The sequence below is a fragment of the Cupressus sempervirens genome, chromosome 10, assembly GCF_028749045.1.
Source record: "Cupressus sempervirens isolate cs-2001-9-10 chromosome 10, ASM2874904v1, whole genome shotgun sequence".
Taxonomy (NCBI): domain Eukaryota; kingdom Viridiplantae; phylum Streptophyta; class Pinopsida; order Cupressales; family Cupressaceae; genus Cupressus; species Cupressus sempervirens.
The window spans coordinates 474,413,454-474,437,937 of record NC_143127.1 but is presented as its reverse complement, the minus strand read 5'-3'; positions in this window follow the sequence as shown (position 1 = coordinate 474,437,937).

The following is a 24,484-nucleotide window of genomic DNA, read 5'->3' as shown; positions in this document are numbered from 1 at the left end:
AGTTAATATTTTCACTGTCGAGAATAATAAGAATGGAAAGAACACATATATATTGGATAGATTCTGAAATGAATCACTAATCCATACCATGCAACTATTCCCACAACCTGACTTCTCATCTGGCATATCAGAATCCACAGAAAGATTGAAAACATAATAGGTTTGTAGTTTTCCCTGTTGTCAATCATGAATGTGAATAGACTGAAACTTCTGACTTGGCTCACGATAATTTTCTATAGCCTGTTGTCGATATGCTTCAAATCCTATAGTTGTTACTTTTCAGATACATGAAAAATCCTCCTTGCAATCCTGGAACTTCTTTATGATAGGCAACTTGTAGATTCAATTCCCTGTCATCATTCATATATCAAGGAGTGCACGATATATAATGAGACCCGGGTTTGGAGTGACTTAGTTTACTTTTAACACCATATGGAAAACCCGATATTCCTCAAAGTGAATAATAATTGTAATAATCATATTGCAGATTTAAAAAAATTTAATTAGGTTCATGGGCTCCTCTTATTTTGATCATATATACTGTATAATGACGACACTGAGAGAGGCTGCAGGCATATTATTGTTGTGACAATCATTTTAACTGATGACAAGACGTTGTGGGCAACATTTAACTTTTATAATAGCATGGTTCTCATCTTACCACAATAATTGGAGATGCCCAACATTTAGGTTATGAACTTCACCTTTAGACTCACAACTGGACCCTATCATAAAATTTTGCATTAATGAGCACTTTTGTTACAATAATACCCATTTTCAAACCTGTGGCACTATTGAGTTTGTACCCTTCATAGTGGCCTTTCATGTATTGATGGAGGATTTCCTTTGTATTTAGACTTTTTGTGACTCTCTCATTCCACGAACTCTTCACAACTTCAAGCTTCTCTGAAAATGGGTTTTTCTTTTAAATGTCCCAATAAATCAACTTGGTAATCTATGGTTATCACCAGCAATACACTCTCTCATAACATCATCTGTAGAAATAAGGAATGATGGATCAAATATTTTGCCACCTTCACCAGACATAGATTTGATAGCATCATTATTAAATAACAACTTATATGATGAGGGTATCCGGTCATGTACTAATGCCAAGGACTTCCTGAAAGTTGAATGGAACTAATGGAATGGGAGACAGCATATATCTCTTTCTTGTGGTGACTGATCTCATGTGAACATTCACTTTAAACTTTTATTGCAAGAATAGTAACTCATTCTCAAGGAATATCATTTTTAAAGTACTATGCACGAGAATTGTCTTGGAAAAATTGAGTTGCTCAACTGGGCCATATTTCTATTATCATTGAGAGCTAGAAAAATAATGTGTTATTGCTGAAAATAACTTGTAAACTTTTGGGTGTAAGGAAAAATTATGGTTTTAATGGGAATCCAATGGCACCTTCCACCATTATTTTCATTGTATTCAAGGTATGCATGCTTTCCCTTTGGAGTGAGTGCAATCTTCCTTCGAAATATCCTTGTCTATTCCTTCTATAAAATTTAAATGTGACTAGCTCTTAGTCAGTTCTAGTGTCTTGCATACAGATTTACAACTTAGATGAATTTAAGCATCCCACTGAATGGTTCATATGCACATTTTTTTCTCATCTTTCAATTTGAATGCCATCTTCATTCCATTATGTAGTAGACATTTTGTGAGAAGATTTGAGCATCTCATGTAGAGAGGATAGCCACCACAACATCGACATTCTATTGAACTATTCAACATCACTCATTTGTTTGATAGATATTCTGACTAGCAGTTAGCACATCCTTCCTATGCAGCCACATTCAAGACTCGTGATTCTCCACCTGCCTCTGAATACTGAAATTTGAATTGATATGCCCAAAAAGGATATTGATAAATTTGAAAAAGTTTCCTGTGAAGTCTGACTCTAAACACTCTATACCTTTGCACTTGATCATCGAACTTGAAGTCATTGAGTCTAAATCCTTTCTCTGAATCTGCATGTTCATAGTACTAAACCATTTTGGACCTTTGAAGCATCGAACTACTTTGAACTAACTTGAACTTTAGTTTGAAGTGGTTCAAAAACTTTGAACTTGAAGTTTTAAATTTGTGACCACATCGAGTACTAACAAGGGCTCTGATTGCGGGACTGATTTTGATGGAAAAGCAAAGAACTCTAGCAATCTCTGGGAGAAGAATAGTGCCTTACCCATGGGAAAATAGAGTCAACAAGAAGAGAAGACCGAGAGTTTCTTGTAGAGAGGGTGGAGGGGAGCAGGGCAACACCAGCAAACAAAACCAAAAGAAAACACCTAAACTACCAGCAAGCACGAGACTTGCACATTATTCCAACTACCACTACGCACAACAAAAATTTATTTGCAATTATTTAAAAAGGTAGGAAAAAGACCTACCATGAAGACTAGAAGAAAGGAGTTAAGTGAATCCATTTATCGATTGAAAGAAATAAGAGCCTTTCTGAATCAGCAAAGCGTACCTCAATGGACCAGCTCCAAACCATTGCCTGATGATGACCCCTTCCATGCCAAACTTCAAACTGACAGCGTGCATGCATATGTTGATCCACCTCTCTTTTCCAAAGAGCCATAACTCATCATAGTATTCATTTCCACTTAAGAATTGATCTCTCACACTGGCATAATTTGATTCTACCTCAAACTAAAGAACATGAAATGAAAAAGCTTCACCAAAGGATAATGTGCAATCTTCTGAAATATTGTTATGCAGATTCAATTCTTGTGCATGGTCATGATCATCTTGTAGCCATAATGATGCCTCCTTCAACATAGGATCAACCCTCACATATATGTCTTCTTCATTTCTTTCAAGGAACCAACTATCATCGATCATGCCACAAATTCCATCCCTTTCCCTTCTTAGAGTGCCATCACATATCTCAGCATTACCCAAATTAGCAACATCATGCATATATGGATGAAAAGGAAAATTGCCAATGAATGCTTCATTCTGAAACTGATCTGAAAAAGTACCTGAGGTATCATCCAAGAAATAATCTATCTTGAGTGATGATAAAAATTTACCTATGATTTCTTCTTCTTCATTGAGCATCGTGTTCTTTAACACATCTGCCGAATCACTGCTAGATTGAAGGTCAGCTTCATATTTTTCTATCTCAACAAGAAATTCAGAAAAGGTGTCTTCATCTAGAGGTATCTTTGTCTCGTCTCTATGAAGGAATGAATCACCATCAAAAGGCCTGTTTTGAGAGAGATCTTCATGCTGAAAACATAGCAAAAATTCAGCAATGACCTTTTCTTGTTGATCAAATGATATTTCCTTCCATGCTTCAGCTGGACAATTTACAGGTTGAGTGCTAATTTCATCATTTTCAGAATGAGAAAGGAGCTCTTCTTCATGCACTTTCACCTTGTTATAATTACATATCTCATCATCAAATGGAAAAAGCTTTTGCAAGGGCTAATCACTAATTTTCAAGCATGAAGAATCATTTTTATTTTTCATGAAAGTGGGAAGTTTACTTTCTAGCTGCATGCCATTCTAAAATTTTTCATCAAGAAGAGTCTTCAAAGAGGGATGCTCAATATCAAAAGTGAAAGATTGAAATTCCAACAGCAAGTTGTCTAATTTTTCATAATTAGAAGATTTTGAAACAAGATGACCATTACCACTCTCAAAACTAAAAGCTTTAGAAATCGGAAGGGAGAAAATTTTAGAGGCACCTTCATTAAATTCAACATTTCCTATATGGTATGCTGCTGCATTATTTTCAAAATGAAAAAGATCTAGAATAGGGCTGCTATTAGCATACATATCCATAGAGCCAATGTCTTCATGATCTCTTATGACATTTAAAGATTCACCTTTTGGAAAAGTATCACTAGGAAGTATTTCAATAGAATCTTTAAGCAATGGATGATCATCATGATCTTCTACTAGAAAATTTTCCCTATGAGATGAAGAAGAAATTGGAGGCAAGATTGTACCATTATTGCTTACCCTTACTTTGGTGTTTTCACAAGTATTCTCTTTTTGTAAAACTGGATCAGCATGACGCTAGAGTAACTCTAGCTGGATTTCTTCTTTGCTAAAGACTGAATAATTGCATGATACAAAATGAGATAGAATCACCGGGGCTTCCTCATTGCCAACATCCAATTCTTCTTCAAGATGTTGAACTTTTCTCTTGTGTATTCCCAAATCTTTCAGTTTATGATACCTAGCACAGAGGTTTTTCCATAATAGCCAAGGTAGGTCATCATCTTCAATGGGTATATTATTTTGGACACCCCGAGAAATGCTTTCTTTAAAGCTATCCACAAACTCATGCAATACTTTATCATCCATTTGATAAAGTTCTGGGAGAGAAGGGTTTGGCCTTAATCTCCTCATTACTTTGATGGTCAGCATGGTCTTTGCAATAGAATCGCCAATCTCCTGCACACAAAGATAATTAGAAAATTGAGGAAACAAATTTTAATACTGATCTTCGCTTTCGATCCCCAGTAGAGTCACCAAAAATCTATTAGTGAACAGATTTTCCTTCAAGGAAATGTGTGCAAATATGACCCTAAATGCCCAAGTGAAAGGTCAAACTAACACCAAGAGTTGGATAGGTTATCGTGGGATTGACAACCTTCCTCTAAATTTTATTGGGTATAGATCCCCGTATAAAATATTCAATGAATCAAATGTGGATGCTTTTAACTAGAAAGCATGAAAGGATATCAAACATCTACCCGTAAATACAATGTAGATGTGGAAACCTATACTACTACATAAAAAGAGAATAAAGAACAATAGATGACACAAAGTTCATTTGTTGTATGCTGCATAGTGCAATGAGAACAAAACTATATCTTTCACCTTCTTGAGAGAATCAAAAATCAGAGCCTCTAAAGATATTTTAAAAAGATAACGTAATAAGGAAACAGTGATATCAAAATGTAATTTAGAGAAAACTAAAAATGATGCTAAGTTCATTACCAGTGGAAGGAAAATATACCATAATCAAAGTTCTGATATAATTAACCTTCAGTCTCCCTTCCCTGACAGTAAAAGATTATGAAATATCTTCTACTCATTACAGACAAACCATTGTTTCAAAAAAAGATAGAAACTTCTTTCATAAGATTACATCAACTATCAAAAATCCTACCCCTATCTCAGCTACAAAGTCCTGAAAAAGAGAAAAAGAAAAATAAAGCCCATGCTTTGCCTCTCGTAGCCTCTCAAGGAAAGTGAAAATGATTTGCTAAAACTCCTTCCCTTCGGGAATGCAAAGTCTCCTATCTGGAAGGAAGCCGCCAAAAAATTAGAACCCCTGTTGTCTTTAATGTTGGCATATTTAACCTATTCTTTCCTATAGCTTTTCAGTTTCTACAACTGATTCTTGAAAAAGACTTTATGATTTCCCCCTTTTTCTTTTTAATAATTTCACTCTTTAGTGAACACTATCTGTTTAGATAACAAGATATCATGTGTTCATATCCTTTTCTTGATTCCTAAATATAAAGTATTTCTTTAAAGTTTATAACTACTTTCTAAATGGGATTCCTTAAAGTCAGCCTTTATGATTTTCCCGCACTACACTTTAAACATATGTGCTGCATGGAAATTCTAAATTAAAATCCCATATATATATCTTTGATTAGCATCATCCTATTCTTTAAATTCGATGGAGCTCACATCTTTATTTCCCAACCAATCACCACGTGTCTTTATCCCATCCTTATGGGTGTTTTTGGGATGTTATAATAAATAATTATTATGGTTTCCTCCATAATTAATGTGCCACAACATATGGTTGCATTTTCTCTATGGCCTTTTTATCCACACGTCTTATTTTAAGTTTGATATTTGATTTAATAGCTAACTTTTATAAAGCTCTGCTGTTGATGATGCCCATCCTTCAATTTCATCTTTTGTGTAACAGAAATGATCTTTTCTTTCCTATTGTTATCAACCAACTGGAGCTTTGAGGCTATGACCAAGATAATTTTCCTTGTGCTTGTCAGTTTTAAAATTATCACAATTTAATTAATCTCATCCTCCACGCACATCTCCTTAAGAATATGAACTACCATTGGATCTAAGACCTGTCGGTAAATAATTTTAGGTATAATGCCTTAGCACAGGGATGCAACTTCTCTATCCACTATATACTCATGTTCATCTTTAAGATATGTCTGATAGAAATAGATGGAAAATAGGAGGACTCTTCCTTGAGTTAATATTTTCACTATCGAGAATAATAAGAATGGAAAGAACACATATATATTGGATAGATTCTGAAATGAATCACTAATCCATACCATACAACTGTTCCCACAACCCGACTTCTCATCTGGCATATCAGAATCCACAAAAAGATTGAAAACATAATAGGTTTGTAGTTTTCCCTATTGTCGATATGCTTCAAATCCTATAGTTGTGACTTTTCAGATACACGAAAAATCCTCCTTGCAATCCTGGAACTTCTTTATGATAGGCAACTTGTAGTTTCAATTCCCTGTCATTATTCATACATCAAGGAGTGCACGATATATAATGAGACCCAGGTTTGGAGTGACTGAGTTTACTTTTCACACCATATGGAAAACTCGATATTCCTCAAAGTGAATAATAATTGTAACAATCATATTCCAGATTTAAAACATTTTAATCAGGTTCATGGGCTCCTCTTATTTTGATCATATATACTGTATAATGAAGACGTTGAGAGAGGCTGCAGGCATATTATTGTTGTGACAATCATTTTAACTGATGACAAGACGTTGCATGCAACATTTAATTTTTATAATAGAATGGTTCTCATCCAACCACAATAATGGGAGATGCCCAACATTTAGGTTATGAACTTCACATTTAGACTTGCAGCTAGACCCTATCATAAAATTTTGCATTAATGAGCACTTTGTTACAATAATACCCATTTTCGAACCCATGGCACTATTGAGTCTGTACCCTTCATGGTGGCCTTTCATGTCTTGATAGAGGATTTCCTTTGTATTTAGACTTTTTGTGACTCTCTCATTCCAAAAACTCTTTGCAACTTCAAGCTTCTCTGAAAATAGGTTTTTCTTTTAACTATCCCAAGAAATCAACTTGGTGATCCATGGTTATCACCAGCAATACGCTCTCTCATAACATCATCTGTAGAAATAAGGAATGATGGATCAAATATTTCACCACCTTCACCAGATAGATTTGATAGCATCATTAGTAAATAACAACTTATATGATGAGGGTATCTGGTCATGTACTAATGCCAAGGACTTCCTGAAAGTTGAATGGAACTAATGGAATGGGAGATGGCATATATCTCTTTCTTGTGGTGACTGATCTCATGTGAACATTCGCTTTAAACTGTTATTGCAAGAATAGTAACTCATTCTCAAGGAATATCATTTTTAAAGTACTATGCACAAGAATTTTCTTGGAAAAATTGAGTTGCTCAACTGGGCCATATTTCTATTATCATTGAGAGCTAGAAAAATGATGTTCTATTGCTGAAAATAACTTGTAAACTTTTGGGTGTAAGGCAAAATTATGTTTTTAATGGGAATCTGATGGCACCTTCCAACATTACTTTAATTGTATTCAAGGTATGCATGCTTTCCCTTTGGAGTGAGTGCAGTCTTCCTTCGAAATATCCTTGTCTGTTCCTTCCATAAAATTTAAATGTGACTGGCTCTTAGTTAGTTCTAGTTTCTTGCATACAGATTTACAACTTAGATGAATTTAAGCATCCCACTGAATGGTTCATATGCACATTTTGTTCTCATCTTTCAATTTGAATTTCGTCTTCATTCCATTATGTAGTAGACATTTTGTGAGACAATTTGAGCATCTCATGTAAAGAGGATAGCCACCACAACATTTACATTCTATTGAACTATTCAACATCACTCATTTGTTTGATAGATATTCAGACTAGTAGTTAGCACATCCTTCCTATGCAGTCACATTCAAGACTCGTGATTCTCCACATGCCTCTGAATACTTAAATTTGAATTGATATGCCCAAAAAGGATCTTGATAAATTTGACAAAGTTTCCTTTGATGTCTGACTCTAAACACTCTATACCTTTGCACTTGATCATCGAACTTGAAGTCATTGAGTCTGAATCATTTCTCAGAATCTGCATGTTCAAAGTACTAAACCATTTTGGACCTCTGAAGCATCGAACTACTTTGAACTACCTTGAACTTCAGTTCAAAGTGGTTCAAAAACTCTAAACTTGAAGTTTTAAATTTTTTACCACATCAGGTACTAACAATTAGGAAGTTTTTTCATTCCACAAAGGCAAGGTAGAACAAATGAGAAAGGAAATAATTCTAGAAACTATGTGAAATCAAGAGGACAATCAAAGGTGAAGAGGTCTCAATCAAGAGGACCAAGAGATTGTTGGTGTTGTGGGAAACTAGGGCATTAGAAGAAAGATTGTTGGACTTGAAAGAATAATGAAGGAGATAAACAAGAAGGGAACAAGGAGGAAAATTTGGTACATAATAAAACCAAAGAGGATGTTTTGCTTCTTTCTTTAGAAAGTGTTGATTATTCATGGGTTTTATATTTAGGGGCTTACTTTCATACTATTCCCCTGAAGGTTACTTTATTGATTATGTCCATGGAGTTTTAGGGATTATTTATTTGGGGGATAATGAACCTTTTTAGATTATTGGAAAGGGAAAAATTAAGCTTAAGTTGTAGAATAGGAATCATTGGCTGCTATAAGAGGTAAGACATGTTCCAAGACTGAGTAGGAATTTAATTTCAGCAGGGCAACTGGGTGATGATGGTTGCACAATTATTTTTAATGATAAAAATTAGAAGGTTTCAAAAGGTTCCCTTGTAGTTGAAAGTGGTGTGAAACTACACACCTTATATCTTTGTATGGGTCACATTGTTCCTTCTACTTTATTTATTTCAAATAAAAATGAATGTTCAACAATAGTTGCTACAGTTGAGCAAGAAGAACAAACAATTGTTGTAGATTCTAAAATAGTACTATAGCACAATAGAATTAGGCACATAAGTAAAAAAGGTTTGAAATTACTTTATTCAAAAAATTTAACTAGGTCTGAAATGCGTAAATAGGGATTTCTATGAAACTTGTGTATATGGAAAACAAAAGTGATTTAGGTTTATGAAGAGTGAGACAAAAAAGAAAAATGAGAAATTAGAGCTTGTGAATACATATATACGGGGACCAACTTAGGTATCCTCCCTTGGTGGCTCTCATTATTATGTGACATCTATTTATGATGCAACTATAATAGTATAGGTTTATTTCTTAGATAGAAATCTAGTGTTATGCTTTTTCAAAACCTACAATTGTGAAGAATTTGCACATATAGATTCTGAAAACAGAACCAAGAAAGACACTAAATATAAGAAATGTATATTTGTTATATTTGACATTAATGAATTTGGTTATAGGTTTTTACTTTTGAAAATCATAAAATTGTAAGATGCAGGGATGGCATATTCAATAAGAAAGTGGTGTACAAATATTTGTGATTGTAGGATGAGAAGAAAGAAAATGATTATGTAGTGTTAGATGATACACAAAAGCATGATGTTTTAGGATTCCCTCATGCTTTGCAATAGTCGCAACAATAAATACACAAACCTTAATGAATGTTAGATGGTCAACAAGGTTAAGTAGACCTCTTGAAAGATTTTATCCCTCTTTGTATTCTATTTTGTTAACACATGCTGGTGAACCTAAATGTTATGATGAAGTTGTGTAGGTGTATACAAAGATTCAATGGGAGTCTACAATGATAGAAGAAATGGACTCCTTGCTAAAAAATAAGACTTGGGATTTATGCAAGTTGCATGCAAATAAAAGGGCTTTACATAATAAATGGGTTTATAGGTTGAAAGAAGAAGATGGAGGTAACAAAATATTTAAAGCCAAGTTAGTTGTAAAATAATTTTCATAGAAAAAAGGCATTTACTTTGATGAGATATTTTCTCATATTGTTAAAATGACTTCTATTCACATTGTTTTAAGTATTATGGTTACTAAAGATTTTCATTTGGAGCAGCTTTATGTTAAAACAATTTTTCTTCATGGTGATTTAGATGAAGAGATATATATGACACATCCACAAGGATTTAAGGTCAAAGGTAAGGAGAATTTAGTGAACAGATTGAAGAAAATATTATATGGCTTGAACCTAGCACCTGGGCAATGGTATATTGAATTTGATAGTTTTAAGCATGAGTATAGATATATTAGGTGTCATTTAGATCATTGTGTTTATTTTAAGAGGTTAAATGATGAGAGCTACATTATTTTATGTTTACATGTTGATGATTTGTTTATAGTTGGGTTTAACATGGATCACATTAAGGGGTTAAAACAATAGTTAGCACATTCATTTTCTATGAAAGATTTGGGTGCAGAAAAATAAATTCTTGGTATGAAAATTTGCACATATAAGAAGAATAGAAAATTGGTATTATCTCAGGCTAATTATATTGAGGTGTTGCAATATTTCAATATGGAGAATGCCAAAGTTGTCAGCACACCTTTTCTTGGTCATTTAAAATTGACTACATAGATGTGTCCAAAGACACAAGAAGTGGAGGATAATATGTCCAAGGTACCTTATGCTTCAGCTATAGGGAGCTTAATGTATACCATGGTATGTACTAGGCCAAATATTGCATGTGTTTGGGAGTTGTTACTAGGTATATGATTCATCTTGGAATTAAGTATTAGAATGCAGTCAAATGGATTCTCGTATATTTGAGAGGATCATCTAGTAAATGTTTACATTTTGGGGGCTCTACTATTGATTTACAAGGCCATGTTTACATAGATTTGGTAGGGGATCTTGATGCCAAGCAGAGTACTACATGTTATGTATTTATTGTTGGTGGGACAACAATGAGCCAGGTTTCTCCATTACAAAAGGTGAATTCTCTATCCACTACAGAGGTAGTGTATGTTGTTGCTACAAAGGAAGCCAAGGAGATGATATGGCTTTAGTTCTTCCTTAATAATTGGTACATCCATAGAGGGATAATTATCTATATATTTATAGTCAAAGTGTGATTCATCTTTCCAAGCATTCTACTCTACATTGAAAGAAAAAACACATACAGTTATGGAACCATTTCATTTAGTTAGTTTTGGATGATGAATAGTTAAAGAAGAACAAGATAAATAGAGTACTACATATTATGTATTTATTGTTGGTGGGACATCAATGAGCTAGGTTTCTCCATTACAAAAGATGAATTCTTTATCCACTACAGAGGCAGTGTATGTTGTCGCTACAAAGGCAGCCAAGGAGATGATATGGCTTCAATTCTTTCTTAATAATTGGTACATCCACAGAGGGATAATTATCTGTATATTTATAGTCAAAGTGTGATTCATCTTTCCAAGCATTCTACTCTACATTGAAAGAAAAAACACATACAGTTATGGAACCATTTCATTCAATTAGTTTTGGATGATGAATAGTTAAAGAAGAACAAGATACATAGAGATGATAATCCAGCAAATATGTTGACAAAGGTGGTGACAAGGGAGAAGTTGAACTCTTCTTCAGCTTTAGTTGGTCTTCTAGATTAAATAGAGTAAAGGAATGGTTGAGTCGAGGGTGGTTTGATCCAATGGGAGCCTCATGGAGTAGCGGTATTGCTTCAAAATTAATCTCCGAGTGGGAGATTGTTGTCTAGTGTGGAGCTTGATCAATCCCCAAGTGGGAGATTATTATTTTTTGGTGACTGATTAAGAAATTATTGTACACTTTCCATAATTCATTTGTTAGGATCAAGGAACGGTTGAGGCAAGGGTGGTCAATCTAGTAGGAGCCTCATGGAGTAGTAGTTTTGGTACACAATCAGTCTCCAAGAGAGAGATTATTATCTTTTGTGGAGCCTAATTAGGCCCTAAGTGGGAGATTTCTAGTTTGTGGTGACTAATTGGGGAATTATTGTACACTTTCCATAATTTCTCTTACAAGTCGACAAGTTGTAATTATTCTAACACTAATTTCTTAAGCAGAAAAAATCTTGTATAAAATGGTTTAGGATTAGGGATTTCATAAGGCGTGATGCAATAATAGATTCTTGCAACAGTATTGAGCTATAAGGGATTATAGATTGTAATCAAGTAGTAATCAATCGATAATAAAAATATAGGACGTTTTGTTTGGTGGACGTAGCCCAGGAATTGAGTGAACCATGTTAAATCCTTGTAAGATGTTTTCTTTTCAGTGTGCATTATTATTTGATATTGGATATATTTGCATGTAATTTTTATTTGTGTCTCTTTAAATCCTAACAAAGATTGCAATAGGTATCCACTATTAAATGAAACTTGTGCTTTAAATGCTAAGAGCATGTTGGGTAACTAGCACTTGCACCGAAAGGACATGCAAGGGATATGTCAATGGGTATTTCATTCAAAAAATATATGAAGCTTTACATAACAAAGGAAGTGACTAAAAGTGTCAATCTACAAACATATGTTGTTGTAGAAGGCAATATTGTACATGGTAGCATATGTTTTGGATAAATTAAAGTTACACTAGTGGCCTATTGTGTTAATTGTGTCCTAAACAAATGTATCATTCAAATGCATGAAAAGACATAAAATCTATTGTATTTATAGCTATATCTCTTATCTTTCTTTCTTTCTCTTATTGATCAACATGTGTGAACCAATACAAGATATAATTTTGGAATTGATATGCAACAAAAACTATTGATGAATTTTAAAGAAAGAGAATAATTTAATTTGTAGCACTTAAAAGTGGGTGTAAAAGTAACTTCACATTCATCGACTCATTGCAAGATCAACTATAGGAAAATTTAGTTTTTCTTTCTAAGAATGTTGTATGGATTCTTTTTCATTTTAGAGAAGCAATGCAAAGAGAAGGTGAATTCTATATGAAGGCCTTTTTAGATTGAATCTTGAAACTATTGCAAAGATGAGGTCGTGGCTTTTAATTTTACCGGCATCAATTGTGGTTATATATATAGTCAAGCATTATGATTTGTGTATAGTGATAGCCCATGTTGGGGTTAATGGTATTTGTGTACAGTTTTCTCATGATATCGATTGTATTTGCATAGTTTTAGGGTTTCCTTCATCACAAGGTGGACTATTATAGTTATCAAATGCAATAGTAACATTTTCTAACAATTTTAGGGGCCTATAACTAAAGGAATATACGATATCTTTGACCTCTCCAAGAGTCCTTTGATAAGACTAGCTTTGGTCCATAGGTTTGTTGCAAGAATAACACATTTAATATGAATTGTTTATTGAGTGCAACACAAAGTGCATTAGGCACATTTAGTTATTTTAGCATTTTTTATTATGTAATGCTACTAGTTCATTTGTAGCAAATAGATGTATTGATTGTTTAGACTCTTTCTATTCAATTGTTTCCAGATGATTATTTATACAAGTCATTAACTCTCAATCATGCTCTATTGGTTTTATGTTGTGCATGTTTTGTAATGTCTAGTGAATTTTTATTTAATAAGTTGCAAAAAATATTGAGATGGGATCTAGCTAGATTGATGAGAACATTGTGTAGAAAAGCATGGTCACAAGGTATACTCTCCCACTAGCCCAAGTGGTATTAAAGGACATGTTGTGCTAGAGTCAATGGTCACGTAAATAAAATTGACTGGCACACTACAATTTCTAGGGGGCACTATATATTATTCTTACAATTTCCAAAAAAAAAATCTTTAAAATACTAAATTCAATTAGTAGAGGGAATACTATCATCATCCTTACATAAAATTGTCTGATAAACCAATTCTCTATGTCTACAAGTTGTACTTTTTACTTTAAACTATAACATCCCCCTAGGATTTTTTTTTCATATTTCTCAATATGTATCACAAAAATTTAAGCAAAAAAATTGAATGCAAATTATTTGTAGCTATCTAATAGAATCTATTGAAAATGATACAACTCTCATATTAACTATGAAGATAAAGAATAGATATGAAATACCTCAAACACTCCAAGTATGTCTCCAGATTAAACTTCACAATTTTTTCCAACTATGACTTTTATTGTGAATCCACCTTCAAAGATTAACTAGGTTTTTATTCAATCCACCAAGAAATGACTAGAGGTTTATGTTCTCATGTTTCAAATTTGATAGCCAAAGCTTCCCAAATTTTGTAAGAGATAGTAATAATCAAACATAAAACCAAAAATGATGAAAATGAGCCTCTTAAAGTTCGTTTAAAGCACAATCATGTGGCTAATTTTCCTTTCTACTTGTCTCTTCATATTCCATTTCTCTATCTCTTTATTAGACATTTTTAAAGTAAAATGTTGTTTTGATTATTGACTAAGCTCCATTAAGTTATTTTAATCCTTTATTAGTCCATGCCTATATATAGGCAGGGAACTAATGTTCCCACTTGCTTCATTCAATTAACTTTTATCATCAAAAATTTTGAATCTATAAAGTTTCAAAATATATTTATTTTTAAATTAATTTTTTATCATTAATTTCTCATTGTCTATTGGCTAATCTTAATTTTCCCAGAGGCATTATTTTTTTAATTCAAAAAATATGTAAAAAAATTGGAAAGCTCTTGCACAGTGTTAGCCATGTAGTGACTATTATAGCCAATCTAACCCAATTTCAAATTACATGTGCACAAAAAAATCTTCTATAAGTTTTTTATTCATAAATCAAGAACTGTTAAAAACTAATGTCACCTATGGTATTTAATTATTTATTCATTTTTTATTAAAATACTAACACAATTTAAAATGATATCTTATATTTTATTATTTTATAAACAATTTAAATTTATTATTTATACTTTTAATACTTAAATGAAGTAAAATAAGGGTGTTGACTATTTAGACAAATAGTCTGAAGGTAGTTTCACCGAACTATTAATAACATATTTAATATATAATTTATAAAATCAAAATAAGTAATAACATATTAAATCAAACTATAAGAAGTCCTAGAATATTTAAATTTTAAACTAAAAAGTAGGAATAAACTAACAATCGGGAATGGGGAGTGGAGCGTGCGGAGCGAGCGAGAATGGGATTTTGAATCAGCAGCTAGGCGAGAATGGGATTTTGAATCAGCAGCTAGGTGGGAATCAAGAGAACACGGGCGTTGGGGGGCAATCTGCAGCTACAGGGCAGGAATCGAAGGTGAATGATGCGGATGCCTCAAAGGATGGGGACCCACAGAAGTTGTTGCCTCACCCAGGTGAGAAGATTCCTCCCCTTCACTCGGGTGGTGGGCCGCCTAGGGCCTGGGGGCGCTGGTCGAACCTATTTGGAGTCAAACCATCAGGTAAGTCAACATTTTTGAAAGTCATTGATAAATTAGACAAGGAGAAGGGTATCTTTGCTCTGGAACTTCTTCGAGAAATTATAGACCACAATATCCTCAGTATGGTGAATACTCTGGTGGGAAAATATATAGGGCCAAGGCCCAACATTGATGTTGTGAGGGTTTTTACCAGAAACAAATGGGATTTAAAGGGGTATGTAGAGGTGACAACAATGGCTAAAGGTTTCATGACTTTTGAGATTTCTTGCTTGAAAGACTTTTCTAGAATCCTTTGCGCAGGGAACTAGTCTCTGGGGAGATCTACTTTAATCTTGCAGAAATGATCTTCCAATTTGGACTTGAATAATGATTTCCTATCCCAGGCTCCAGTTTGGATTAGACTCCCAGAATTGCCCATGGAATACTGGCATGAGGACCTCTTTGATGGCATTGCCAGGTCTTTTGGAGAGCTTCTTTCCATTGATCCTGTAATGGCAGCTAAGAATAGACTTACCTATGCTAGGATATGTGTAGGAGTGACCGAAGGATAGGACATGCCTCAAGTTATAGAATTTCAATCTCGATTGGGAAGCAGAATCCAAAAGATTGATTATGAAAGTGTGCCTTTTGCGTGTTTCCATTGTAAGAAGGCAGACCACAAGGCTGGATTCTACCCACTATTCAAAGGAAAGTGAATGGGGGGAAAGGCATGCCAACAAGGTGGGAAGAAAGCTACTCATGTTCCCAAAAAGATTTGGAAGAAGAAAGAAATGCAAGTCAAGAAAAATGGAGAGGCTGAAGGAAAAGCTAATGATTCTATTCCTGATCTCCAAGCTGAACCTCGAGACCTCCAGGTTGTAGTGGAAGCACTGGAAGGAGAAGGGAAAGAGACAACTGAGGAAAAAACCAACCCTTCCCAAATGAAGGAAACCAAGGATAATCTCGAAGAGGCAAGTATTATGGAGTCTCAAATCCCTGAGAGTTCTGAGGAGGTTGATCTGAACCTTTCCTCTGTCCTGATCTCTATGGAGGAACAAAAGGAAGGGGAACCAATGTCTCAAAACTCCACAAACCCAGTTAGTAGGGAACCCCCTGTAATAGTGAATAGAATCTTAGAACAGTTGTCTACTTCAACATCAGAACAACTTGCTAGGCTAGATGCTTTGTTTGATTTATGTAAAGAAGAAGAAGAGCCACCCTGGACAGAAGTCAGAAGAAGAAAGAAGAAGAATAGTCGAGACCCCTCTCCTGCCTCTTCTGCTTCAACTAGAAGCAAGGCCAAGGCAGATCTTGGTCATAAAACCAACCCGGTGGGAAGGAAAAACAAGAATGAAATCAGGAAGGAGGAAGCAAGAAGAAACGTCATGGATGGAATGCAGCGCACCATCCAGGAAGCCTGCTCATCAATTAAAGCATGAAGATCCTCTCATGGAGTATTGGTGGACTCAATGGAATCCACAAGCAAGAAGTTGTAAGGAATATGATAAGGGATCAAAGGCCTGATATATTTCTTATTCAGGAAATGAAAATGAAGAAAGAAAATCTGGAAAATATTACATTCAACAGCAACATGAATGGAATTGCCTCAAACTCAAAAGGAGCATCTAGAGGGTTGTTGCTATTATTCAATAACAGACATTTCAATATTGTGCCCGAGTATGATGAGGATAACATCCTCTTCTATAGAGTTCAACATTTTCAAACTAATGATTGCTAGTTTTTAGTGAACATTAAAGCTCCCAACAACAAGAGAGATAGAAAAAATTACTAGGTCAAAGTTGGAAAGTTAGTGCAAGCCAGTGACATTAAGAAAGGCATAATCCTGGGAGACTTCAACTCTCCACTAGAGGACAAGGAGAAGATGGGAGGATTTCCCTCGGATTGGGAAAGTAAGCAGGATCTTTCCAATTTCATCAATGACCTGGCCCTAATGGATTTGGAGCTCTCGGGGGGTACCTTTACCTGGTCTAACAAGAGAGCTCGTCAGGACTCCATTCAGGTCAGATTGGACAGAGCTTTAATCTCCTCGGATTGGTTGCACTCTTTTAGCTGTAGATTATCTCTGCTTCCTAGAGTTGGTTCTAACCACTTCCCCATTTCTCTTTCAGTCTCCCCTCTTGAGCCTAGGATAAATTGCCCTTTTAGGTTCGAGAAAATGTGGACTACTCACCTTGACCTATTGGATAATGTCAAAAGATGGTGGGGGATTGGTGTTGATGGCTCAGCCATGTTTAGAGTCACCAAAAAGCTCAGCAATGTGAAGAGGATGGTAAAAATTTGGAACAAGTCTGATTTTGGCCATATTTTCCATGACAAGGAGGAGTTGTCAGACAATCTATCTGTTATCCAAGATAGTATACAGAAGGAAGGATATAATGAGAGTAACAGGGAGGCTAAGTTTTTGATCCTGTCAGATCTTCATAACATCATCAATAGGGAGGAAAAGTTTTGGAGGAAAAAATCTCGAATCACATGGCTTAAGGATGGAGATCGAAACATGAAGTTCTTTCATCTCTCCACCCTAAAACATAGGGCTAACAACAGGATCTCTGGAATTAGGAAGGGGCAGGTGTTGTTGTCTGAAGATCCAGATCTCTCAGCTGAAGCAGTCTCCTTCTTCTCTTCTCTTCTCTCTGAGGACCCCCTGCTCTCCAAGGTGGACCAAGAGGATATCATCTCTTGTATTCCTCAGATTATTCAACCCCACCAAAATAAACTTCTCTATGCTATTCCTAATGCTTTGGAAGTTAGAGAGGCCCTTTTCTCCCTACCTGGTGACAAATCACCTGGTTTGGATGGGTTTCCCACCTTTCTCTTCCAAATGTACTGGCTGGTGGTCATGGGGGATGTGGTTAAGGCAGTTCAGGAGTTCTTCAGAGCTAGAAGTATTCTTAAGGAGATAAATTCTACCTTCTTGGTTCTCATCCCTAAATCCCCTGGGGCTGACTTTTTCAAAAAGTTTAGGCCTATCAGTTTGTGCAACTCTATCTACAAGATCATCTCTAAAGTTCTCACTTCCAGAATGCTTAAAATCCTACATCTAATCATATCGCAGCAACAATCTAGCTTTGTTCCTGGGAGACAAATCTTGGACTTAGTGATGATGGTTCATGAGGTTATTCATTCTTTAGAAGCTTCCAAGCAGGAAGGTATGTTGCTCAAACTGGATCTTTCAAAAGCCTATGATCGGGTGGATTGGTCCTTTCTTGGGAAGGTGCTTTAAGCCTTTGGTTTTGACAATAAAGTGTGTAAACTCATTTCTCAATTGGTGTCTACCTCCTCTCTTGTTGTCCTAATTAATAGAGCCCCCTCTAATTTATTTAAACCTTCTAGAGGTCTCAAGCAGGGAGACCCCCTCTCTCCTATCCTCTTCATTATTTTAGCTGAATGCATTGGGAGGCTTATTGAACATAAAAAGTCTGAAGGAAGTCTTAAAGGGATTAAGCCTTTTCAAGAAATGTCCCCTTCACTTACCAAAAATTTGTGGACGACACTATATTGGGGGGGAAGCTTTTGTGAAAGAAGCTGAGACTTTGAAAGAGGTTCTTGATACTTACTCTAGAGGGACTGGATAGCTGATTAACTAGAACAAAAGCTCAACCTTCTTTGTTAGCACCCCTAAAGTCAGACAAAGGAAAATTGCCAGAATCCTTGGCTGTGGGGTGGGCTCTCTCCCTTCATCCTATCTAGGGCTCCCCTTGGGCTCCTCTCCCCCTGACTCTTTTTGGAACAATATTCTGGACAGATTCAACAAGAAGATGGTTGGATGGAAAGGTGCCTCTCTCAGCCAAGTTGGGAAATGTTTACTAGTCAAATCCACTCTTCAGAACCTTCCCATTTATGCTCTAAGCCTTTTTGAAATTCCTGTGAAATTTGCAGAGAAAATGGAGAAAATCCAAAGAGACTTTCTATGGACCGGACTTGAAGGAAAGAAAAGGTACCCTCTTGTTGCTTGGGAGAAGGTCTGCCTCCCCAAGAGGTATGGTGGTCTGGGCATCAGAAAGCTTACCCATCTCAATAAGGCGCTTCTTGCAAAATGAATCTGGTGAATCTTCAATAACACTGGTGAATGGAGAGACATTCTGTAAAATAAATACCGCAGAAGACCCTCTCTTCATTTTACTTTATTCAATGAGGACATCCCTAAAGGGTCGACTATTTGGAATGGTATCCTGAAGGCCAGGGACGTGGCTAAGGCGAGGATCTCTTGGAAACTAGGCAATGGGGAGGATATTCAATTTTGGTTTGACGGGTGGTTATATCAAGGCCCACTTTCTAACAACCCAATTTTTGAGAGATGGGTGCAAGAATGCACGGAGCTATATGGGTTTAAAGTAAGCAATTATAGGGTTGGTCAGGAATTGAGAGACCTTTCCCTCATTTTCAAGGATTTGAAACCAATAATGACTATGCTTAACTCTTTGATCCCTAGTAATAATAAGGATGAGCTGGTCTGGAGGGATAATCCCAATGGAAGTTATTATGTTGCTTCTGGCTACAACTCTCTCTGGGGTTTAAAGGAGAAACCCCCTTGGGCGGATGCCTGGCTCACAGGCCTCACTCCAAAGATCAACATATTTTATTGGTTGGCCCTTTAGAACAAAATCCTAACGAAAGATAATCTCATGAAGAGAGGCCATGTTATGGCCAGCAAATGCCCGCTCTGTAAAAACCAGTCTGAGTCGGGAAATCATATCTTCATTCAATGTGATTTTGCTAGGGAGGTGTGGAGTTTTCTTAATCAAGAAATGGAGATTCTCTGGTGCTGGCCGGATAACCTTATCGACTTTTTTAGTCATTGGAAAAGCCTTTGTAAAATTGTAGGCCAGCGGGATAATTATGCCTGGTTTTTGCCTCACTCCTGCTGGAGCATCTGGAAGGAAAGGAACAACAGAATTTTCAGGGACAGAGAGGAGCCAGCAATAATTCTGGGAAGGAAGATTTTGAAAAACATAAAAGAAAACCTTCAAGTGATGAAGGAGGGGGAAGTTGATATAGGGGACAGGAAGATGGTTAAAGAAAAAGATAGGATGCCAGATGGATTCTACCCCCAGAAGGATGGTCAAAAGCCAACTTCGATGGAACTTCTAAGGGAAACCCTAGCCCCTCTGGAAGTAGTGGAATTATAAGAAATAGTTTTGGGGAGGGGATTTCAGCCTTTGCTCTCTCGCTTGGAACCCAGACCAACCATTTGGCCAAAGCCAAAGCTGCATGCAGTGTGGTAAAGCTGGCTTTTGAAGCTGGCATTTCCAAACTTTGGCTTGAAGGGGACTCCAAAAACATAATTAACAATATTAATGGAATCTCCCCCCCCTCGTGGTCGATTGCAAATATAATTGATGAGACACATGCCACCCTCACAAAATTTGAGAAGGTCCACGTCACTCATGCGTTTAGAGAGGCAAACCCAGTTGCTGACTGGTTTGCTAACAAAGGGGTGGGAGCAGACAAAGAGATGATCTGGCATTTCGAAAAAGATTTTTTGATGGAGGCTAAGTCACTAATCGAGCTGGAGAAAATCCACGGAAGTATGGGTCAATCTAACTGTTATCATGTTTAATAAAGAAAGATTGGATGTTGGCACGAGCCATAATAAGTTTCTTGGTTTTCGTAATCTCATGGGATTTTTTTCATCATTTCGACACATCTGGAGGATCGTTATCATTTTCACTTGCTATTGTATCAAAGAGGCGAATGATCATGAACCCAATAATAGAAACAGAGCCAAAATCTTGGCTAGAAAAAATTTATAGAGATTGGGGCTCATGAGAATAGTTGAAGAAAAAATGGATGTCATGACTAGAGAACAGAGCAGAAAGGAGCCAGCGGGTGAAGTGGAGAAGTGGAAGAATATGGACAAAGTCTGAAAAAAATTGGAAAAGGGCGGGGTTGCAAATTTTTTCAAGAAACTCCATGGTTTTGACCCTGAGGTCACCAACAGCATGGTGAACTCGTGGAACAATGGCAAGGTCAAGGTGAACAAGGTTTCTTTCCAAATCACAGAGGAGGTGGTTGCGGAGGTCACTGGTATCCCTATGGAGGGTTTCAAATTCTACAGGGACAAGAAACTTTTGTCCAATGCAGTCAAGGAGTTCGTGAAAAATTTTGCAGAGATGAACAAGTTGGTAAAGAAAGAGTCTTTCTATGTGACGGAGACTATAAAGAAGTTCTGGAGGTATGTTTTATATGCCCTCATTGATTATGTTACCCTGGACCCTAGGTTTGATCAGGTCAGAACTCACCATTTTGTGATTTTAAATTATTTTCACCGTAAGAGTAGAATTTCCATTCCCTTTTACCTTCTCACTTCTATGAACAAGGCAATCTCTAGTTTCAAGAAGAAAGCCACTGTTAACCCTGCTTTGCATGAGGGATTATTGTTCCTCATCCATGAGCATTTCAAATCTCAGTCTATATGCAATAACCCTCCTCAAGTTGAGGATGTTGACAAAGGCAACTCCAGCTTTTCTTCAGACTCTGATGACATTGAGAGCATTAGCTCGGAGGAGGAGAATGTTTCCTTAGGGAAGAAGAAAAAAGGTCAAGACAGGAAATAGTCCACAGGCACAACTCCCAGTAGGAAAAGCCCTAGGGATCATGGCCAAGCTCAAGCAAAAGAAGGTTATGCTGAGGAGGAGGAGGAAATGGATACGGAAGATTCTGACAAAGTGTCAGAGGAGGAGTTGGAAGAGGAGAAACCTGGGAAAAAATGAAAGAGGGAGGTAGTGAGAGTTGAGGAGACTAGAAATCAGAGGACGGATGTTATTCCTCTTCCCCTCTCCCCTGTCCAATCTCAGCCTCCTTTCGAGGAAAAAGTGAATGTCATCATTGGTGAGAACGAGGGGGAAGTGCAGGTCAAAAATAGAAGAAAGGCCTGGAAAAATTTCAATGTGAGGACTGCTACTATGGGGATTTTTAGGGAAGTTATGAACCCTCAGATCCTGGTGGACAACCTGGAGCAGCCTAGGCTCAATGAGCTCATAGACCCAGCTATCATGGCCATTTCAGACAATGCAAGGGAGACTGGAATGAACCTTCTAAATAATGCCCACAGTAGTATGATTGACAACTTTAGATCAATCAAATGGCTCTTCCATGAGCTGGAGGAAGTTAGAGAAAGGGTATCCCAAATGGAAAGTATTAAGAATAAGACAGGTAATGACAGCTAGGAGGACCAAGATAACAAAGAAAGCTTAAGTGAAAGGAGATTTAGAAATCTTGAAAGCTACAACCACAACCTGGCAAGTCAGATGATTTCTCTCCTGAGTTCGATGAATGACAACATCCAATATCTTGCTAGTAAACTTAAGGACAGGGGCTTGCTAGTGGAGGAGGGAGGACAAAACAGGGATAAGGCCAGGCTGGATGATGACAAGGCCACAATCAATACGTTCACTAGTATGGATCAAGGCATGGAGAAGGTCCAGGATCAAATGGAAAAGGAGCAACAAAAGATAGTTGAGGCAGCTCAGACTATGTAGGAAATGGAGAAGATAACTAAAGACTAGTTTTCTTGTCTTTTGTATTTTCGTCTTCCTGGCTTTTGGCTTTTGGACAGGCTTTCTGTAGTCTGTTTTAGTTTGTTTGTTTTCTGGCCTTTCTGTGGGCCTTTGTTTTAGGTTGGGCCTTCGAGCTCTTTTTTTTTTTCAGCTGTTGGACCTCTGTTTTGGCTAGGCTTCTTTTGCTTATTATTAGCCTTGTTTTTGTAAAACTTATGGGTTTCAGAATCCCTTAAAACCTGTTTATCTTATCAAAAACAATCGGTTAAGAAATCAAACAACTCGAGTCCTTAATGAAGAATGTAAGGAGATCCCTATAATGTCCTTACCTCTAGCATCTATACCCAATGCTTTCTTTTAGGGAAAGGTAGTTGATCCCTATAATGTATTCTTGATGTTACTAATGAGATTTAAAATATTATTAACAAATATTTTTTTGTAAGGGATGTCTAGTCATCCTTGAAATAAAAGAGGGACTTGTTACATGGCTTGACCATTTTAATGAGCATTAAAAAATCTCACAAACTTTTCTCTTTCCCACAGTCTTAATAAAAGTCTTAACGAATTCAAGATTTTGGAAGCAACAAAAGAACATATCTTCTCATCTCATTGTGCTAGAAATACCCTTGAGAATGGAGACCAAAAGTTGAGGACCAAAATACATACTTGTATAATATATAAATTATTTTATTTATTTTGAGTTTGTTGGGTTCAAGAAATGGAATAGTTTATATCAAGTGGATCTTAATTTTGGTGAATCTTGGAAAGCTAGTACATAACATATTACTCTAGATAGGACCAAGTAGTTGGATTTCATCATTCAAGGTGGTATACTATTCAAAGGAAGTCAGTTGTGTATTACAATGAGTTAAATGAGGAAAAATCTCATCAAGGAGAAGCATAATGGAGGGTTGGTTGGATATCAAACCATTACTCTGGTTAGTAAGAATCATCACTGACTACAGTTGCAGAAAGATATCAAGAAGATTATAAAAAGTTGTAGAGTATGTACATGGAAAAAGGAGACAAACATAATACAAACTTATATCACCCATTACTTGTTCCAAAGAAGTCGTGGGAGGATGTCAACATGGGTTTATTTCTTAGTTTACCAAGAACCCTCTAAAGGTATGATTCAATTATTCTGATGGTTGACAAGTTTTTAAAGATGGCACATTTCATTCTGCACAAGAAGACAAATGATGTTGTTCATGTGGCAATATTGTTTTTCAAAGAAGTGGTGAGACTATATGGTCTTCCAAAGAGAATAGTTTCATATTGAGACACCAAGTTTGTTGGGTTTTTTTGGTGCATATTGTGGAAGAATTTAAAGAAAAAATTGAACTTTATCTCATCACATCATCTAAATATTAATGGAAAGATAGAGTTGGTAAATATTACACTGAGACATTTTGTTGGAGATGAGCCAATAGGATGAGATTTGATTTTACCGCACGTAGAATTTGATTATAATAATTCTTTCAATAGAAGCACTGGTAAATCACCATTCCAGATAGTGTATAGATGTAGTCCTTAAAATTCTTTTGAATTGAGGAAGTTAGACAAAGTGGAGATAAGTAGTGTTGAAGTTGAGGATAAGAGCATCCATGAGGAGGTGAAGAATCACATTACCAAGATGAATAAATACTACAAAGACAAGGTAGATGAGGAATGGAGGCATAAG